The sequence below is a fragment of the Raphanus sativus genome, chromosome 1 (assembly GCF_000801105.2).
Source record: "Raphanus sativus cultivar WK10039 chromosome 1, ASM80110v3, whole genome shotgun sequence".
In the NCBI taxonomy this organism is placed as follows: domain Eukaryota; kingdom Viridiplantae; phylum Streptophyta; class Magnoliopsida; order Brassicales; family Brassicaceae; genus Raphanus; species Raphanus sativus.
The window spans coordinates 21,127,950-21,134,774 of record NC_079511.1 but is presented as its reverse complement, the minus strand read 5'-3'; the positions used below and the strand labels follow the sequence as shown (position 1 = coordinate 21,134,774).

Here is a 6,825-nt window from a genome sequence, read left to right as displayed (position 1 = left end):
ACAGCGACCAGCTCGCCCCATTGGCACTTATGACCGTCCCAACATCCATGGTCCTAGACTTGGAATCCGAACACCAGCTGTGGCTGCTAACAACTTTGAGATCAAGTCAGGGCTGCTCAACTGCATAGAGAACAACAAGTATCATGGTCTGGCTGTGGAGGACCCATTTGATCACTTGGATAAGTTTGACAGCTACTGTGGTATGTCAAAGACTAATGGTGTGTCAGAGGATGTCTTAAAGCTCAAGTTATTCCCTTTCTCCTTGGGGGATAAGGCACGTCAATGGGAGAAGTCTCTACCAAGTGACTCCATCACCACTTGGGAAGACTGCAAAAGGGCATTCTTGGAGAAGTTCTTCTCTACCTCAAGAACTGCTAAGTTGAGGAATGAGATCTCCAGCTTCCAACAGAAGAACTTGGAAGGATTCAGTGAAGCTTGGGAGAGATTCAATGGTTACCAAGCTCAGTGCCCACACCATGGATTCTCTAAGGAGAGCTTGCTGAGCACATTCTACAGAGGTGCTCTTCCTAAGTACAGAGCCAGACTAGATACAGCTAGCAATGGGTTCTTTTTGGGGAGAACTGAGGAAGAGGCAGAGGCTCTGGTTGACAACATGGTTAAGAGTGATGCAGTCCACAGTGGAGACCATGACAGAAGCAGCAGAGGTGATGACAATCAAACAAGGAATGAGATAAAGGCTCTTCAGGAGAAGATTGACAAACTCATTGCTGATAAGGCCACACAAGCACAGGTGAACTTTGTTGGCAACCCAAGCCAGGAGATACCTCCTACTGTCACTGAAGTTGAGGGTTTGGAAGGGCAAGAAGAATTGTGCTTCATCAACAGTAATGGTAGCTGGTACAAGAAGGAACCCAACTTTCAGTACAACAACTACCAACAGAAGCCATATTCAAACAACCAGCAGAGTGGTTATCAGCCTCGAAACAAGCAGCAGAGCAACTATCAGCCTCAGCAAAACTCCTCTCCTAGCTCCTCTGCCCCTCAACAGAGCAGCACTGATGCCTTACTGAAACAGATCTTGGAGTCTCAAACTAGAAGTGAGAAGCATGTGGGCTATGAGCTGAAGAACCTTCACTCCAAGATTGATGGGAGCTACAATGAGCTCAACAACAAATTCTCCCACCTTGCTTCTTCTGTCAAGAATTTGGAGAATCAGTTTGCTTCCATGAGTACCCACCAGAACCGCCAGCAAGGATCTCTACCTGGAAAGTCAGATCAAAACCCCAAGGAAGCAAAAGCTGTCACACTTAGGAGTGGTAAGCAGTTGACTCCTGTAACCCTCACCAAGGATGCTGAGAAACAAGGTGAGGAGGTGGCCATCAACCTAGATGATGAAGTGGTCATTGTTGATGAGAAGACAGATGCTGAGATCTTGGAGAAGATTGTGAAAGCCAAGGGTAAAGGAAAGGTTGGAGAAGAGAAGAAAACAACAAAAGATGGTGAATCTGCTGCTCCAGCAAGTGAGAGCTCTCCTGTCCCCCCTCCCTATGAACCAAAGCTTCCATTCCCTGGTAGATTCAAGAAGCAGCTGCTACAGAAGTACAAGGCTTTGTTTGAGAAGCAGATGAGTGAAGCTCAGGTTACAATGCCCATCATTGATGCTTTCATGCTGATTCCTCAATACAGCAAACTCCTGAAAGATGTTGTAGCTGCTAAGAAGAAGGAGATGGAGGGCATGATGGTTCTGAGTCATGAGTGCAATGCCATCATTCAGAGGCTAGATACTCCAGAGAAGCTAGAAGATCCAGGATGCTTCACACTCCCTTGTGCTCTTGGACCTATGGTATTTGAGAAATGTCTCTGCGATTTGGGAGCTAGTGTCAGCTTGATGCCTTTGTCTGTGGCAAAGAAGCTTGGATTCACTCAGTACAAGAAGTGTAGACTCTCCCTGGTGTTGGCTGATCGTTCAGTGAAGTACCCTGTTGGCATCTTAGAGAACCTCCCTGTGAAGATTGGAAGGTATGAGATACCTACAGATTTTGTGGTGCTTGAGATGGGTGAGGAGGCTCAAGACCCATTGATTCTTGGAAGGCCATTCTTAGCTACTGCAGGAGCTATTGTGAATGTGAAGGAAGGCAAGATTGACCTCCATTTGGGCAAGGAGAACATCCTCCACTTTGATATCAAGGAGAAAATGAGGAACCCCACTGTGTTTGGACAAGCCTTCATCATTGAAGAAATGGGCCCTCCTCCTGATGATCAATTTGATGAGCTACCACCTGAGGAAGATGGGGTGTCAACTCCATTTTCTGCACCCCCAGCCTGATCCAAAGGAGGCAAAGTCAAGCTAGAGACTTAAAACAAGCTCACTTGGGAGGAAGTCCCATGAGTATCTTTGTATATATTGCACTAGTATTTACATTTTCATCATACTGCATAAAACAATGGGAAAATTAAGTTGTGTGCAGGTGTCGAGCAGAAAATCGGACATCAGGGCGAGGTCATGGAGCGAGGAAGATAAGTCGCTCCAGCTGGGAGCGACTTGCACACAGCGACCCCTAGAAGTCGCTCGTGTCCTCCGGAGCGAAACTGACCGTGGAGCGAGGTCTCCGCAGCGATGTCATGAGGTCGCTCCAGCTGGGAGCGACTTTCCCGCGGCGACCCTTCCACCTCGCTCCCGTCTCAGGTAACTGGAAATCTCCTTTCTCCCAGTTTTTCTTTGCATTTTACATTTCCATTGGGTACCTCACTCACACAGAGACTGTGTGATTTAAGTGTGGGGGAGGTACCAAGTATTTGATCATGTTTGTTTTCATGATTTTGAGTCTCATGCATTGCATATTACATTCTTATTTGCATAGAAAAAATCCAAAAAAATAAAAAAATTTGAAAAACACAAAAAGAATCATTTAGTTGCATCATTTGCATTTTTAGGATTGAGTCTAGAAGCATATAGGTTGCATTCATGCATTAGGGGGATTTCAACCTTGTAAAGAGCTCATGCTAAGTACTGAATTTGTTGACCTTTGTAATCATGACAAGTAGCTTGAGCACCCTTTGGAAAGCTTGTAAACTTCGCGCCTTGAATGCTCCTCTTGAAACTCATTTGACTGTTGATACTCTCTCTATGAAGCAAGCTCCTGTTTTAATGTCTCTTGCATATGGTCCCTTGTGTACTAAGTCATGGATATACACACTTGAGTTGTCCCATCCTTTTTACCAATCTTCTTGACAAACTCAAGTGGTACTCCACTCCCAAAACCCATACCTCCTTTTTAAACCATCATTATTTGTTGAGTGAGGCCTCTTTGGAAAGCTTTACATGTGCATAATGTTGAGAGTATTGGGAACGACAATGCTTAGTCTCCATTCTTGCTAGATTAGTCACTCTATTGTCTAGCTATAGGAAAGGGGGTGAGTGTTGTGATTGTGATTTGGGAATATGAAAGGTTTGACTATTTGTGCTTAAATGATTAGTCTTTATGGGATAAATGGAGAAGTATCTAGCTCTTATTGTGAAAAGTCTTGGCCCCCAAATATAAAAAAAAAAGAAAAAAAAAAGAGAAAAGAAAAAAAAGAGAAAAAAAAAAGAGAATAAAAAGGGGGCTAGCAAAGTTGTTAGGAGCTCAGATTTGTTTTAAAATTGTGAAAATCCCTTATTGATTTCAAAAAGAAAGAGTCTAATGTGAAGAATGTTCTTTGGATCTTTTGGTGAGAGATGTAAGTTGGGTTTGACATTGAGGAATAATTGAATATCTTGTATGTTTGGGAAAGGGTAGAACAATGGAGATTGAGCATTGTATGCATGAGTTGATCCCTTTCTTAGATATATTATGTGTAATGTCAAAGCTACTTAGTTTTGAGAGTAAACCACCTTAAAAGATCATTTTGAACCTCTGATTTCACTTGTATTAAAGTCTTTGTCTTACCAAACCAAATGATTTGGACCAGTTGACCATTTGTGAGATGTCTATGGAGTTTGCTTCCTGAATGTTAGAGAGATGGTGGATTTGTGGTTTGTAGATGCATGATTAATGAGTGTAGAGACCAAAAGAGCTGAGATAGGCCTAGAGAAGTTAGAGATGGATAAAATCCTTGCTCTTGCTATTTGGTATGATTATGCAAGGTTTTTAAGTTGAGAACTAAGAAGAGTTTCTTTTGATTATGAGTCCCCACCTTCAAACCTCTTCTCCTTGGTTCTTGAAAGTTTACTTGTGGACAAGTAAAGGACTAGTGTGGGGGAGTTGATATCTTGCATATTTGCATTGTTTTAACCATTCATTTATAAGCATTTGCATCATATAGATTAGGATTTAGACATGTTTAGGTTGCATTTGGCATACATATGTCTCTATCAGGTATTGGAACACCACATGGAGTTCTTGGAGACATTTGGAAGCATTATGATCAAAAAGGGGTGAAATATGAGCATGGATGGAGGCCTTAGAGAAATCTTCTGTTGCTAAGATTTTGTGAAGACACAGAAAATTGAGTTAGCTTTCTAATGGAAGTGGTTTCAAGTCATTTGGAGATGTAATGGAGAAGTTACGATCAATTTACTAGAGGCATATCCATCCTGGTCGAGAACCGCAGAGTGACCTTCCGGAGCGACCCCCAAGGTCGCTCCCAACCAGAGCGACCAACCAGAGCGACCCACCTAAGTAGCTCGCGTTTTCATCGCCCGGAGACACAAAAATGGAGGCTGGAGCGACCTCTCAGAGCGACCCCCCAAGGTCGCTCCAGCCCCTTTTGCTACACGATTTTATGATTTTTCAAGGACCTTTTTGCAATTTCTTATGCACGTTTTTACTCTGAAAAACCTAATGTTTAAGGAGGTGGTAGCCACCTTTTGGCAGATTATCTTTTATCTATGGAATACACAAAACTCTCTCAAGAAAGTTCTCTTTTGATTTGATTGTTCTTGTGTTCTTGTGATTTTCTTTTCTAGTTCTCTATATGATTCATCTGAAATCCACCATGGGTTTAAGAGGAATCATGGAGATTAGTGAGTAATCACCTTTTGGATTCATGGGTTAAGGTGATTAAGGGTGATTAGGTTAGTTCTAGGATGTTTTAGGTGTAGATCATACTTGTTCCTTGCTAGTAGAGTGATCTTAATGCATCATTTGAGTAGGCCACTCAAAGGGTGATCTCTAGGCATTTCCCACCCAAAAGGTGTTTGATGAAATGCCTGAGTCAACTCTCCTAGGCTTTTAGTGTACTTTGCCAAAGAGATTTGTTGTTAAAGATGCTAAGATAGCTAATAGACTTGTTAGTAATGATTGCTTGCATGTTATTCAACCAAAGACATTTGATGTTTGAGACATGTTAGCAAATGAGCATTCATCTAGACATAGAGCTTGCTTAGAATTGTGTCTAGGCTTAAGGTTAATAGTTTGATTGATTCATTTGTCATCCTTAGTTCGAAACCTGATCACCCAAGGTCTGAAATCCCTATACCCATGAGTTCTCCTTTCCAATAGCTTAAAAGTATCATTTTTATTGCTTTGCATTAGCTTTAATCATTAGTTTAGAAATCATCAAATCACTGGCTGCACTTAGATTAGGCAAATACTTGCATTCTCTCTGCATTTGAATCCTTCAGAACTGATTCGACAACTTACTACCACTATACTATCATTTGACCTAGGAGCCTCAAAACTCCTAACATCAGTAAGTTAATTTCATAATGTTTTAGTCAATATTTTATACTATATAACCTTGTAGCAAAGTTAATTAAATATTCCCGACGAATTTTATGATTGTTTTATAACCGTTTTAATATTACAAATTTATGAAGAATTCCCGATGAATTTGTCATTTTTTTCAGAAATCCGTTTACAATATCTACCACATTAATCTATTAATACCACATCCCTTCCTTCATAACAAAATACAAAAAAATATGGCTCCTCCTGATTATTTTTCTTCGTGGATGGATAAACCTTCAACGGATTCAGAGATATTTTTTAATTACACAAGAATATGAAAATGGAATTAGCGTATTCATGGTGATGGCTCAAAGAAAACATGAAGCTATACGAACCGTAAGTTGAATGTCCATGCTTTTCTTATAAGAATAATAGAAATACTAATAAGAGTGAAATTTGGACGAATTTATATTAGTTTATGTCGGGTTATAAGATTTGGTATTTTCATGGAAAACAAATTATGGTAGTAATGAATGTCAAACTACGAATATGTTAGATGAATCTTGCATGGGTGAAATTTATGATGTAAGTACTATAATTTGGCTGAAAAATATATAGATGCGATTACTGATTTTGTGAGAATTATTTTATTTGAGGATAATCTTGCACCAGAGAATGTTGTTTATCAGAGGTTGTAAAAGAAGGTGTATTCCTTAAGAGGCTTGCTGAGGAGTTAGGATTTCCACATGAACCAGTCGAGATTACTATGACTTTCAAAGTGCAATAGTACTATCGAAGAATGTTGTTTATCATGAACGAACCAAACATGTTGGATTGAAGTTTAGTGTTGTAATTTAGAAACAACATTTATTCATCATATTATTTACGAAAATATGAAACAAAATAATTATTAGAGATTTTAGTAATCTATTTTATTAAACTAATAAAAAGTTATCATTCAGCTTTTAATGATTCTACTAGAATTGACATATATTATATAATATAAAATAATAATAACAACCCGGTTACTCTAACCAGTTCACCAATAAAACAAACTGATTAAAATAATTGTAACTAAACCGGTAAAAAATTAATTTTTGTATTACACAATCAACATTTACATCTTATAATTTAAACAAATTATAATACATTAACAATCCTAAATTTGCTTCACCTAAATTTCTAAATCGGTTTCAATATAAAATAAAACATG

At 39.5% G+C, this 6,825-nt stretch overlaps 1 non-coding gene across 1 annotated transcript; it reads right to left on the bottom strand.

Annotated features, from left to right (window-relative positions):
* Positions 1-376: 376 nt before the first annotated feature.
* LOC130497929 (small nucleolar RNA R71) lies at positions 377-483 on the bottom strand. Its single transcript, XR_008936974.1, has one exon. It is a non-coding gene; the product is annotated as a small nucleolar RNA R71 (small nucleolar RNA).
* Between the last annotated feature and the right edge of the window lie 6,342 nt (positions 484-6,825).